The sequence below is a fragment of the Neofelis nebulosa genome, chromosome 1, assembly GCF_028018385.1.
Source record: "Neofelis nebulosa isolate mNeoNeb1 chromosome 1, mNeoNeb1.pri, whole genome shotgun sequence".
NCBI classification, from domain to species: domain Eukaryota; kingdom Metazoa; phylum Chordata; class Mammalia; order Carnivora; family Felidae; genus Neofelis; species Neofelis nebulosa.
Window position 1 is genome coordinate 40228746 of NC_080782.1, and position 12042 is coordinate 40240787.

A 12042-nucleotide genomic window follows, 5' to 3' on the forward strand; every position below is an offset into this window, starting at 1 on the left:
ATGAATGGATAAAGAAATTATGGTTTATATACACAATGGAATACTACGTGGCAATGAGAAAAAATGAAATATGGCCTTTTGTAGCAACGTGGATGGAACTGGAGAGTGTGATGCTAAGTGAAATAAGCCATACAGAGAAAGACAGATACCATATGGTTTCACTCTTATGTGGATCCTGAGAAACTTAACAGGAACCCATGGGGGAGGGGAAGGAAAAAAAAAAAAAAAAAAGAGGTTAGAGTGGGAGAGAGCCAAAGCATAAGAGACTGTTAAAAACTGAGAACAAACTGAGGGTTGATGGGGGGTGGGAGGGAGGGCAGGGTGGGTGATGGGTATTGAGGAGGGCACCTTTTGGGATGAGCACTGGGTGTTGTATGGAAACCAATTTGACAGTAAATTTCATATATTAAAAAATAAAATTAAAAAAAAAAAAAGATTAATGTTGCTTTCATACCTGCTAACACAACATCCATTTTACAGCCCATGGATGAAGGAGTAATTTTGTCTCTCAAGTCTTCTTAGTTAAAAAATACACTTTGGGGGTGCCTAGGTGGCTCAGTTGGTTAAGTGTCCGACTCCAACTCAGGTCATGATCTCATGGTTCAAGAGTTCAAGCCCCACAGTGGTCTCTGTGCTGACAGTTCAGAACCTGGAGGTTGCTTTGGATTCTGTGACTCCCTCTGTCTCTGCCCCTCCCCTGCTTGTTCTCTTGTTCTCTCTCTCTCTCTCTCTCTCTCTCTCTCTCTCAAATAAATAAACATGAAAAAAAAGAGGGGTGCCTGGGTGGCTCAGTCGGTTGAGTGACTGACTTCAGCTCAGGTCATGATCTCAGGGTTTGTGGGTTCGAGCCCCACATCACGCTCTGTGCTGATGGCTCAGAGCCTGGAGCCTGCTTCAGATTCTGTGTCTCCCTCTCTCTCTGCCCCTCCCCAACTTGTGCTCTCTCTCTCTCTCTCTCTCAAAAATAAACATTAAAAATAAATAAACATTTAAAAAATTAAAAAAATAAATAAATACGCTTTGTAAGGCTATAGTTGCCATAGATAGTGATTCCTCTAATAAATCTGGGCAGAGTAAAGTGAAAACCTTCTAGAAAGGATTGACCACCATTCTAGATGCCACTCAGAACAGTCATGATTCATAGAAAGAGATCAAAATAACAGGAGTTTAAAAGAAGTTGATCCCAACCCTCGTGGATGATTTTGAGAAATTCAAGACTTCAGAGAAGAAAGTAAGCGCAAGTGTGGTGGAAATAGCAAGAGAATTAGAATTAGAAATGGAGCCTGAGGATGTGACTGCCATCTCATAATAAAACTTTTAGAGATGAGGAATTGCTTCTCATGGATGAGCAAAAAAAGTCGTTTCTTGAGATGGAATCTACTCCTGGAAGATGCTATAAAGATTGTTGAAATGACAACAAAGGATTTAGAACATAAACTTAGTTGATAAATCAATGGCAGAGTTTGAGAGGATTGACTCCAATTTTGAAAGAAGTTCTATGAGTGAAATGCTATCAAACAGCATCACATGCTACAAAGAAATCATTCATGAAAGGAAGAGTCAATGAGTTAAACTCCATTGTTGTCTTATTTTAAGCAATTGCCATGGCCACCCCCAACCTTCAGCAGCCAGCACCCTGATCAGTTAGCAGCCATCCACACTGAGACAACACCCTCTACCAACAAAAAGATTAAAACTCCCTGAAAGCTCAGATGATGGTTAGCATTCTTTAGCAATAAAGTATTTTTAACTAAGAAGTATACATTCTTTAAACATAATGCTATCACATTTAATAGACTATAGCATAGTGTAAACATAACTTTTATAGGCACTGAGAAACCAAAAAATTCATTTGACTCACTTTACTGCAATATTCACTTTATTGGGATAGTCTGTAACCAAACCTGCAATATGTCCAGGGTATGCATGGATTTATTTCAACAAATGGGACTACATCAAACTAAAAAGCTTCTGAATAGGAAAAGAAACAATCAACAAAATGAAAAGGTAATCTATGAAATGAGAGAAAATAGTTGCAAACCATCTATCTAACAAGGAGTTAATATCCAAAATACATAAGGAACTCATACAACTCAACAGCAAAAAAACAAACAGTCCAATTAAAAAATGAGCAGAGGATCTGAATAGACATTTTTCCAATGAAAACATACAAATGGCCAAAAAATACATGAAAAGATGCTCAACACCATTAATCATAAGAGAAATGCAAATCAAAACCATAAGGATATGTCACTTCACAACGGTTAGAATGGCTATTACTAAAACGATAGATAACAATACCGAAGAGATGTGAAGACAAAGGGACTTTTGTGCACTGTTTGTGGGAATGTAAATTGGTGCAGCCACTATGGAAAACAGTATGAAGGTTCCTCAAAAAATTGAAAATAGAATGACCATATGATCCAGTAATAACACCTCTGAGTACATAACCAAAGGAAATGAAATCAGGATCTTGAAGAGGTATCTGCACTCTCATGTTCACTGCAGCATTATTTAGAACAAACCAAGACATAGAAACAATTTAAGTGTCTATCTACGAATGGATATAGAAAATGTGGAATATATACATACAATAGAATATTATTGAGCCATGAGGAGAAAAAAGGATATTTTGCCATTTCTAACAACATGGATAAAACTTGAGGGCATTATGCTAAGTGAAATAAGTCAGACAGAGAATGTCAAATGGCATATATCACTTATATGTGAAATATTTAAAAAGCCAAAGTCATAGAAACAGAGAGTAGAATGGTGGTTATCAGGAGATGGGAGTTGGGGAGATAGGGAGATGTTCATCAAAGGGTAAAAACTTCCAGGTATAAGATTAGTAAGTTCTGTGGATCTAATGTATAGCATGGTGACTACAGTTAATATATAACTATAATAATAATACTGTATTATATATCTAAAAGTTGCTAAGAGACTAAATTTTAAATGTTCTCACAACATACACACACACACAAAGGTATTTATGTGAGGTGATGTAGGTGTTAACTAACCTTACTCTGACAATCATTTCATAATATTTACAAGTATCAAATCATCATTTTGTACACCTTAAGTTTATACAACGTTATATGTCAATTATATTTCTTCAACAAAACTGGAAAAATAAGAAATTTTTTCTCACTCTATCAAAGAGTTCTAATCAATCTGTGTTCCTTCTCAACATTCTTAAAGTCTATTGGGGTTCCCAATAGTAACCTTTAACAGAGAGAGTGTGAAAGGTAGGATATAGAAGAATTTCATGGAAAAAGCTCCCCTGTATGGTAACACTTTGAGAACCCCTGGATTAGAACATATGTGAGAGGCTGTGGCTTGTAGAGTGACACCAATCAGAGATTCCTAGGTGTAAGTATTTGTGCTCATGTTATAGTTTGGAAGTTGAAAAGGGAAGAGTAGACTATACCAGAAGTTCATTCCTGGGGGATCTCAGAAATTAACAGGGGCGCCTGGGTGGCTCAGTCGGTTAAGCGTCTGACTTTGGCTCAGGTCATGATCTCGTGGTCCATAGGTTCGAGCCCCGCATCGGGCTCTGTGCTGACAGCTCAGAGCCTGGAGCCTGTTTCAGATTCTGTGTCTCCCTCTTTCTCAGACCCTCCCCTGTTCATGCTCTCTGTCTCAAAAATAAATAAATGTTAAAAAAAAAAAAAAAAAGAAAAGAAAAAGAAAAAAAAAAGAAATTAACAAACCAGGAGCATAATTATCAACAGACTCCTCAATCTAGAGAATTCTTGTGCAGAACAGCAGAAATTAGCAGCAATGGAATAGCATATCAGAAAGCTGGAGAATTATGTTGGCATCAGGTCCAAGACATAGCAAAAATCCATAATATGGTAGAAGCTCCATGGTCCCACCAGGTAGGACATTCTGAGCTGGTCCAATTGAGACTTCAAAGCTTTAAACCAACAAAGTGGAACTGAAGGAACCATGTGCCTTCACATGCAAGAAATGTCTCTGGGGATGGTTTGGGCTCAAAGAGGGAACCACTTCAACACTCAGGTAAAGATCACTAGGGGCCTGATCCTGAGAGAAACCCCCTCCTGAGTAGGCAGTGGATAGCATATTTATAGATCACAGCTCCTCTTCTTGCTCATGGTCCCCTTATTCTAGGGTCACATGAGTAAGGGCTGTATCTTAATCTCCCACCTCTCTTGGAACCCTAAATCCAAGAAAATCCACACAAATACAAAGGCAGAAAAGCATTGTGGGCTATAGTATCATGGAACATTTTCATGCAAAAATAATATAAATAATAATAGCTACTCTGTGTTGAACATCTATGGTTATGGGGGTTGTGCTTGGCATATTTCCATATTATCTAATCCATTTTTTTACAACTCTATGACAGAATGAGTATTTTCAGGGCTACTAATAAGTAAGATTCCAATCCCAGCCTGCCTGAAACCTACTGTCTTCTACTGAACTCTAAAGTTTCAGTTCAGAGAAGCTGTTGAAGGGCTTGGTATGACTTGATGCAGAAAACAATAGGAAGAAGAAAAGAAAGGGAATGGCCAAAGTGACCCAGTGGAAAAGCACAAGGCAAGTCTAAATGAAGTGAAAACACAGAGGAGGTGAGGTTACAAGGGTAACTGGCAGTTTTTGAGCACCCACATTAAGGAGAATAGGACATGTAGGTGACCACATGAATGGACTGGCAGGCTTTAGGAAGATAAGGAAGAGTGGAAACATAGTCAAGAGAGATACTAACACAAAGAGAAGTTGGTGAGTGTCCCAGGGCTGGGTTCCAACATGACAGGCATACTTGGCTTGACAAACCGGAAAGTGTCTGAAAGAAGAAAGCCTGGATGGAGATGAAAGGAAAGAAACAGACACACCCACCTGCTGGAAAACAGAAATGGACCTACAGCAACAGCAGCTGATACCCAGCATTTTCAAACGGACTGAGCCCTAACAAAGGAGTGACAGATTGTCAGCAACTGTTTTCAAAAGAAAGACTGCAATCACAAGGCACAGGACATATCTGGATCTACACCACATGTCACTAGAGCGAGCACAAATGAAACCCCTACGGGCTCAGTTAAGAGAGTTTATCTCTGAGAATTCTTTGTTTTTCAATGCATTCTAATGGGCTAGTACTGCCATTTCCAAAAGGTTTTCATGTCTCTCATTTTCTTGATGAGGGAAACTAGTCATAGAGTCATTAACCATAACAACACTAACTCTTCTAGGGACTGACCTTGGGGAGAATCATGAAAAGCCTGAAGTTCAGCTTGATATCTCCCATTTACCCAATCTCTGCTCTCCTTCATCACGGAATATTCTTTTGTCCTCCTCAGGTGCCTATCCTGTATTCTAAAGGGTTTTGTTCTCAGAGGGCTCTCATTGTATCATTTCAGAGATTCTAGAACTTCACTGGGTAAAAGAATCACTATGGTTTATTCATCTCCCCACCCTGAGATTCTGTCCAAAGTAGTCTAGACAACTACAGACAAAATCAAACATCAAAACCAGTCACCACATAGTAAATGACCATACCTCTATTCTTCATAAGATTAATTACCTACACTTTTTTCTATTTTATTAATTTTATTTTGAGTTATAACATCTTTTTTACACATTTATAACCACTTGTATAACATAGGTCTTAACCAACATGAGCTGATAACAAAAAAGAAAGGATAATAAAATGTTAAATGCATATTCTATGGGTCACATTTGACCTTTACTCTTTCTACTTTTTCTTTAAGTTTATTTATTTTTGAGAGAGAGAGAGAGCAGAGGAGGGACAGAGTGGAGAGGGGGACAGATGATCTGAAGCAGGCTCTGCACTGACAGCTACAAGCCTGATGGGCGCTTGAACTCACAGCTCAAACTCACAGCTCTAGGTCATGATCTGAGCTGAAGTTGGACACTCAACAAAGTGAGCCACCTAGGCACCCCTATTCTTTCTGCCATTTCCATCACTGCTTTAGAGAAATCTGAGAAAAGATACGGAATTTTATCGAACCCTTGACTGTAAGACAAATCTCTATTAGAACCTCTAGGCCTAAATTTCAATAAACTCCACTAGAGGGCAGTTTTCCAGGTTCGTGCCCCATTAGATTTAATTAGCCAAGACTACTTTCAGTTGGCTAGTTGTTCTTTTTTAAACATATCCCTTTAGTTGGGGAAGGGATGGCAGAGGGGAGGGGTCATAATTCCAAAGGGCATATTTTCAATCCTACCTGTCATTGATCAAATTACCATTTCCAAATTTGGAAATTTTGTTTATTTTCCCAAAACCTCTAAAGATCAAGTATATGACATTCCTATCACATTCTCCTCTGAACCAGAATGCACTTTCTTTAAAAGTGTACTTTATAAAACCAATCATGAATCACTTGTGAATCACATTGTGAACACAGTTAATTTATACAAAGTAAGGCTACTAGTTATCATTTAAAAATAATTAGTAGAGTTCATTTCAAATAAATAACCTTTATATTCTAAGACCTACCTCTTACCTTTTAGAAAAGTTATTAATAGAACATATTGCTAGAACATCCTGAGAATGAATTTTTACAAATTCAGAGAGTTAGGCTTCTAGTTGGGAAAGCTGTGGGAAGAGCAAAAGGGTAAAGACTCTCTAGAACTTCTCTGTTACTCCTTTTTAGAGACTCCACAGAATCTGAATATGTACAAGTCATAAAAGATGCTGGGATTCTCTAACAGTGTTTTCATCTGAGAAGGGAAACTGTGAGTAGCCTCCACCTGCCAACTGTTATTACCAAGAAATCTTCCAACATCTCTCTGAATTGAATCAGGTTCATTCACTCATTCAACAAATATTTATTCAATACTTTCTAGTGCCAGAATGGTGTAAAAGAATCAACAATGCATTAATCAAACAAAATTGACCTCATCTTCATCTTCAATTGGTTGGGATTTTGGGAATGTGATCAAACTAATTCTAAGACTAAGTATTCATAGGTTACAAAACATATTTTTTTAAATTTTATCCTTTTAGAAGTGAAATTCTGTAACATGACTTTGTTTAGATATTGAAAGTTTATCAAACCATGACCTAAAACTTCTCATCTTCAAGCCATTCGCTCCAGGAGAAATCCATTCATCTATCCCTGGAAATGCTGCAAAAATGAACTAAGGGGCACCTGGATGGCTTAGTAGGTTAAACATCTGACTCCTGATTTCGGTTCAGGTCATGATCTCATGGCTCGTGATTTCCAGCTCGCATCAGGCTCTGCACTGACAGCCAGAGACTGCTTGGGGTTCTCTGTCTCCTGTCCTTCTCTCTCTCTTACCCCTCCCCTGCTCACAAGCTCTCTCTCTCAAAAATAAATAAATAAATAAATAAATAAATAAATAAACAAACAAACATTTTTAAAAAAACAAATTAGAATAGGGATTCTAACATATTTAAAAAGAACTATAAAATATTATATAATTATTCCTCCCAATTCTCAGCGCCTAGCTCAAATATCATCTCATTGTTAAAATCTTTCTCAAATTCCGCTAAACTCCTACAAACCAGAAATAACCTTTACCTTTGGGGGCTGCAAAGTACTTATCACATGCTGCCTTATATCATGATCTAGGTGTGCAGCTGTACATTTATTTACCTTGTACTGAGTAGCCAATGTTAGAAGTAGTGCAGAGCAGTGCAGTGGTTCAGAGTCAGGGCTCTGGCCCACATTTCCAGAGTTGACTCCCTTTACCGTATGACCCTAGCCTCAGCTTTCTTATCTGTAAAAAAAATAAATGAATAACATTCCTACCACATGGAATTATTGTGATGATTAAGAACACTACCATAAATCGTCAGAGCCAAGAGCAGCCTAAGGAAATGTGATGACTAAACGTATTGTGGTATCCTGGGTGGGTACTAGAATAGAAAAAAAAAATTAGATAAAAACTAAGGAAATTCAGGGGCCCCTGGGTGGCTCAGTTGGTTAAGCATCTGATTCTTCAGCTCAGGTCATGATCTCATGGTTTGTGAGTTTGAGCCCTGTGTTGGGCCCCTCACTGACAGTGTGGAGCCTGCTTGGGATTCTCTCTTCTTCCCTTTCTGTCCCTCCCCCACTTATTCTCTCTCTCAAAAATAAATAAATAAACTTAAATTTTTTTTAAAAAACTAAGGCAATTCAAATAAAGTATGGACTTTTGTTAATAATAACATATCAATATTGATTCATTAACTGTGACAAATGCACCATACTAATGTTAAGATGTTAATAATAGGGGAAATTAAATGTCAGGTAAGTGGAACTTTTTGTACTATCTTTATGACTTTTATGTAAATCTTAACTACTCTACAATAAACAGTTTATTGAAAAAGTAAAAACTAGAATTAGAAAAAATTTTAAACAGTACTATAGGTAAAGCATTTGGAATAGTATATGGACTTACTTTACTTACTCTAATATTGTTAAAATGTCCAAACTATTCAAAGTGATCTACAGATTCTATGTAATTCTTATCAAAATCCCAATGTCAGTTTCTTTTTATGTTTTATTTTATTTATTTGAGAGAGAGACAGAGAGTGAGTAGGGGAGGGGCAGGGAGACAGAGACAGAATATGAAACAGGCTCTAGGCTCTGAGCTGTCAGTACAGAGCCCAACGCAGGGCTCGAACTCACAAACCATGAGATCATGACCTGAGCCTAAGTTGGACACTTAACTGACTGAGCCACCCAGACGCCCTTCCAATATCAGTTGTTACAGAAATAGAAAAAACAATTCTACAATTCATATGGAACCACACAAGACCACAAATAGCCAAATGAATCTTGAGAAAAAACAACAAAGCTGGAGGTATCACACTTCCTGATTTCAAAATACATTATAAAGTACAGTAATGGTATCATCATAAAGACAGACATACAGACCGACAGAATAGACAAAAGAATTCAGAAATAAATGCATGCATATATTGTCAACTGATATGCAACATGAGTGCCAAGAATACATAAAGGGGAAAGAACAGTCTTTCAACAAGTGTTGGGAAAACTAGATATCCACATGCAAAAGAATGAAACTGGATCCTTATCTTATACCATACACAAAATATCAACTCAAAATAAAGACTTAAATGTAAGACCCGAAACTGTAAAACCCCTAGAAAAAAACATAAAGGAAAAGCTTTATGACATTGGTCTTGGCAATGATTTGACACCAAAAGCACAGGCATAAATAAATAAATAAATAAATAAATAAATAAGTGGGACTACATCAAACTAAAAAGCCTTTGCACAACAAAGAAAACAATCAATAGAATAAAAAGACAACATATAGGATGAGAGAAAATATGTGCAAACTATCAAGCTGCTAAGGGGCTAATAACAAAAATATATAAGGAATTTTCACAACTCAATAGTAAAAAAAGAACTAATAACCCAACTTAAAAATGGGATAAGAGCTTACATCATTATTTATTCAAAGAAGGCCTACAAACAGCCAATAGGTATATGACAAATGCTCACTGTCACTAATGGTCAGGAAAATGCAAATCAAAACCATAATGAGATACAACATCACACCTGTCAGGATGGCTATTATCAGAAAAATGAAAGATAACAAGTACTGGCAAGGATGTGGAGAAAGTGGAATGAATCCTTGTACACTGCTGGGAGAAATGCAAAAATGGTGCACCCACTATGGAAAACAGTATAGAAGTTCCTCAAAAAAATTAAAACAGAACTACCATATGATGCAGTAATCCCACCTCTGGGTATTTATCCAAAAAAATTGAAATCAGGATCTCAAGGAAATATTAGCACGCTTATGTTCATTGCAGCACTGTTTACAATAGCCAAGATGGAGAAACAACCTAAATGTCAGATGAATGGACAAAGAAACTATATTATATATATATATATATATATATATATATATATACACACACACACACACACACACACACACACAACACGGAATACTATTCAGCCTTTAAAAAAAAAAGGAAATTCTGCAATATGCAGCAACATGAACTTTGAGGACATTATACTAAATGTAATAAGGCCACAGAAAGACACATACTACATGAATCCATTTACATAGGATCTAAAAGAGTCAAATTCATAGAATCAAAGAGCAGAATGGTGTTTGCCAGAAGATGGTAGGGAGGAGGAAATAGGGAGTTACTAATCAACTGGCATAAAGTTTCATCAAGCAAAATAAAAAAGCTCTAGAGATCTGCTGTACAACATTGTGCCTATAGTCAACTATATTATACATTTAAACGTTTGTTTAAAAGGTAGATCTTTACATTTTAGTGTTCTCTCTAGAGTAAAACATTTTCAAAAGATAGATATATAACCCATTAGCAGGAACTCAATAAAAGCTAAGGAGCAACTGGTAGTAGTAGTAGTAGTAGTAGTAATAATAATAATAATAATAATAATAATAGAAGCCAGCAAAAGCTTTTATGTAAAATCGCGAACTTCTTGTTCCTTATGCCTTTTGTTTCGTTTTTATGTTTCTTTTGGGGGTTTTCTTTTTTGTACAACATTTAGCAAAAAGCTGTGACTGTAAATAAAACTATTTAAACTATTATTTTTCAGATTTATGGTTTCAGCATTATATAGGAAAGGGTTTGGCGTGCCAAAAACTGTGTAATGTCTTTTGGTCAGAATGATCTGCGGTGTGATTAAATAGGCATGCCTGAAATGTCAACAGCAACTGTTTGAGAAGCTATGAGTTTATTCCATAGGCTTTCTTTAACTGGGCTTTTTTTTCTGTTTGTTTTGTTTTGCCTTTTTTTTTTTTTCTTTTTTTATCGTATGATTCCATTTACATAAAATGTCCAGAATCAGCAAATCCATAGAAACAAAAAGTAGATTAGTGGTTGCCTAGGGTTGGAGAGAAGAGAGACTAGGAACTGACTACTAAAAGGTACGGGGTTGGAAATGCTCTGGAATTAGATATCCGTGATGGCTACACAACATTATGAATATACTAAAGCCCACTGAATTGTACACTGTAAAATGGTGAATTCTTTGTTATATTAATTGTGTCTTAATTACCCCTGTAGGTGGACAGATTTGCCTGCAGTCTAAGAGAAAACTGTCCAGGGGCTGGTCTGCAGCTGGGCTATGGCTTCCTTACCTATTCTCAAAAGGGGGTTCCCCTCCCTTTGCCCTAACTCGGAGATGGCCTGGCTCACCTGTGAACGGCGTGCACCTTTATAGACAATGCCCTAGTCACCCGGTCTGGAGGAATCCCAGCTTCCAGTGCTGTCCACACTTCTCCGTCAGCACCATCCCGATAGGCAAAGCCTCAAGCCAGGTGGTCATCAGGCTCCTGTTCTGCGTCTGAGGGGCTTCGCCTGCTCATCTGCAGGCTGCTTTTCGAGTTGGGGAGTCTGCTTCCAGAGGAATCTCTCGGTGTGTCCCACAGGGACTGAAGAAGGTATCTTCAGATTCAGAACTGTCACTGTCTCAAAAGAGGGATGATGGGAGAACGGTGACAGAGATGGTCCATTTCATCGTCTTGTTAGAAATTTCAGAAATAGCGTTAAGCTCTCTCCTTGAGCCTCGAAAGATGACTCCAGCAGTGTGTCAAAGGTCTGGGACGCTCCACCATCTCCGAAGGCAAAGTTCCGCCAAGGGGGCGGAATTTGAATGCTGCTTCAATACTTTTGCCAGTCTAGACAGAAGGTGATCGTATTTGACCAGGTCATGGTCTGGCCCTCAGATTTACAGGGCTGGAAATTCCATCCTGACCGAGAAGCGTGTTTCTCAGTAGCCCTTCGGAAACTTCCGCGGCGGCCAAAAACGCTGCGCGCGCATCCTGTACCTTGAGGCAGGACTGCGCCTGCGCCTGCCGGAACTGCTGTTTTAATTTGCGATTTACAATTTTTGTATGTACTTCATAGTAACCATTACAGATGTAGTCGTGTTTCATGGCCTTTAATGACTTTAAGGATCTGAGTCTAAATCTCTTAATATGTCATTCTAGTACCTGCACGATTTAATCTTCCCAAACTCCAATCAACGACCTACGCCGCAATCCAGTGCTCTTCATACATTTATACTGCTTATTATTGTGCTTTTGCCCGGA

At 37.9% G+C, this 12042-nt stretch overlaps 1 long non-coding RNA gene across 1 annotated transcript in view; it reads right to left on the reverse strand.

Moving 5' to 3' along the window:
• The window catches only part of LOC131505675 (uncharacterized), a 112254-nt gene extending 100516 nt beyond the window's left edge, over nt 1–11738 (reverse strand). The window contains exon 1 of the long non-coding RNA XR_009258505.1: nt 11147–11738. This is a non-coding gene — a long non-coding RNA (uncharacterized LOC131505675). The remainder of the gene's footprint in view (nt 1–11146) is intronic.
• Between the last annotated feature and the right edge of the window lie 304 nt (nt 11739–12042).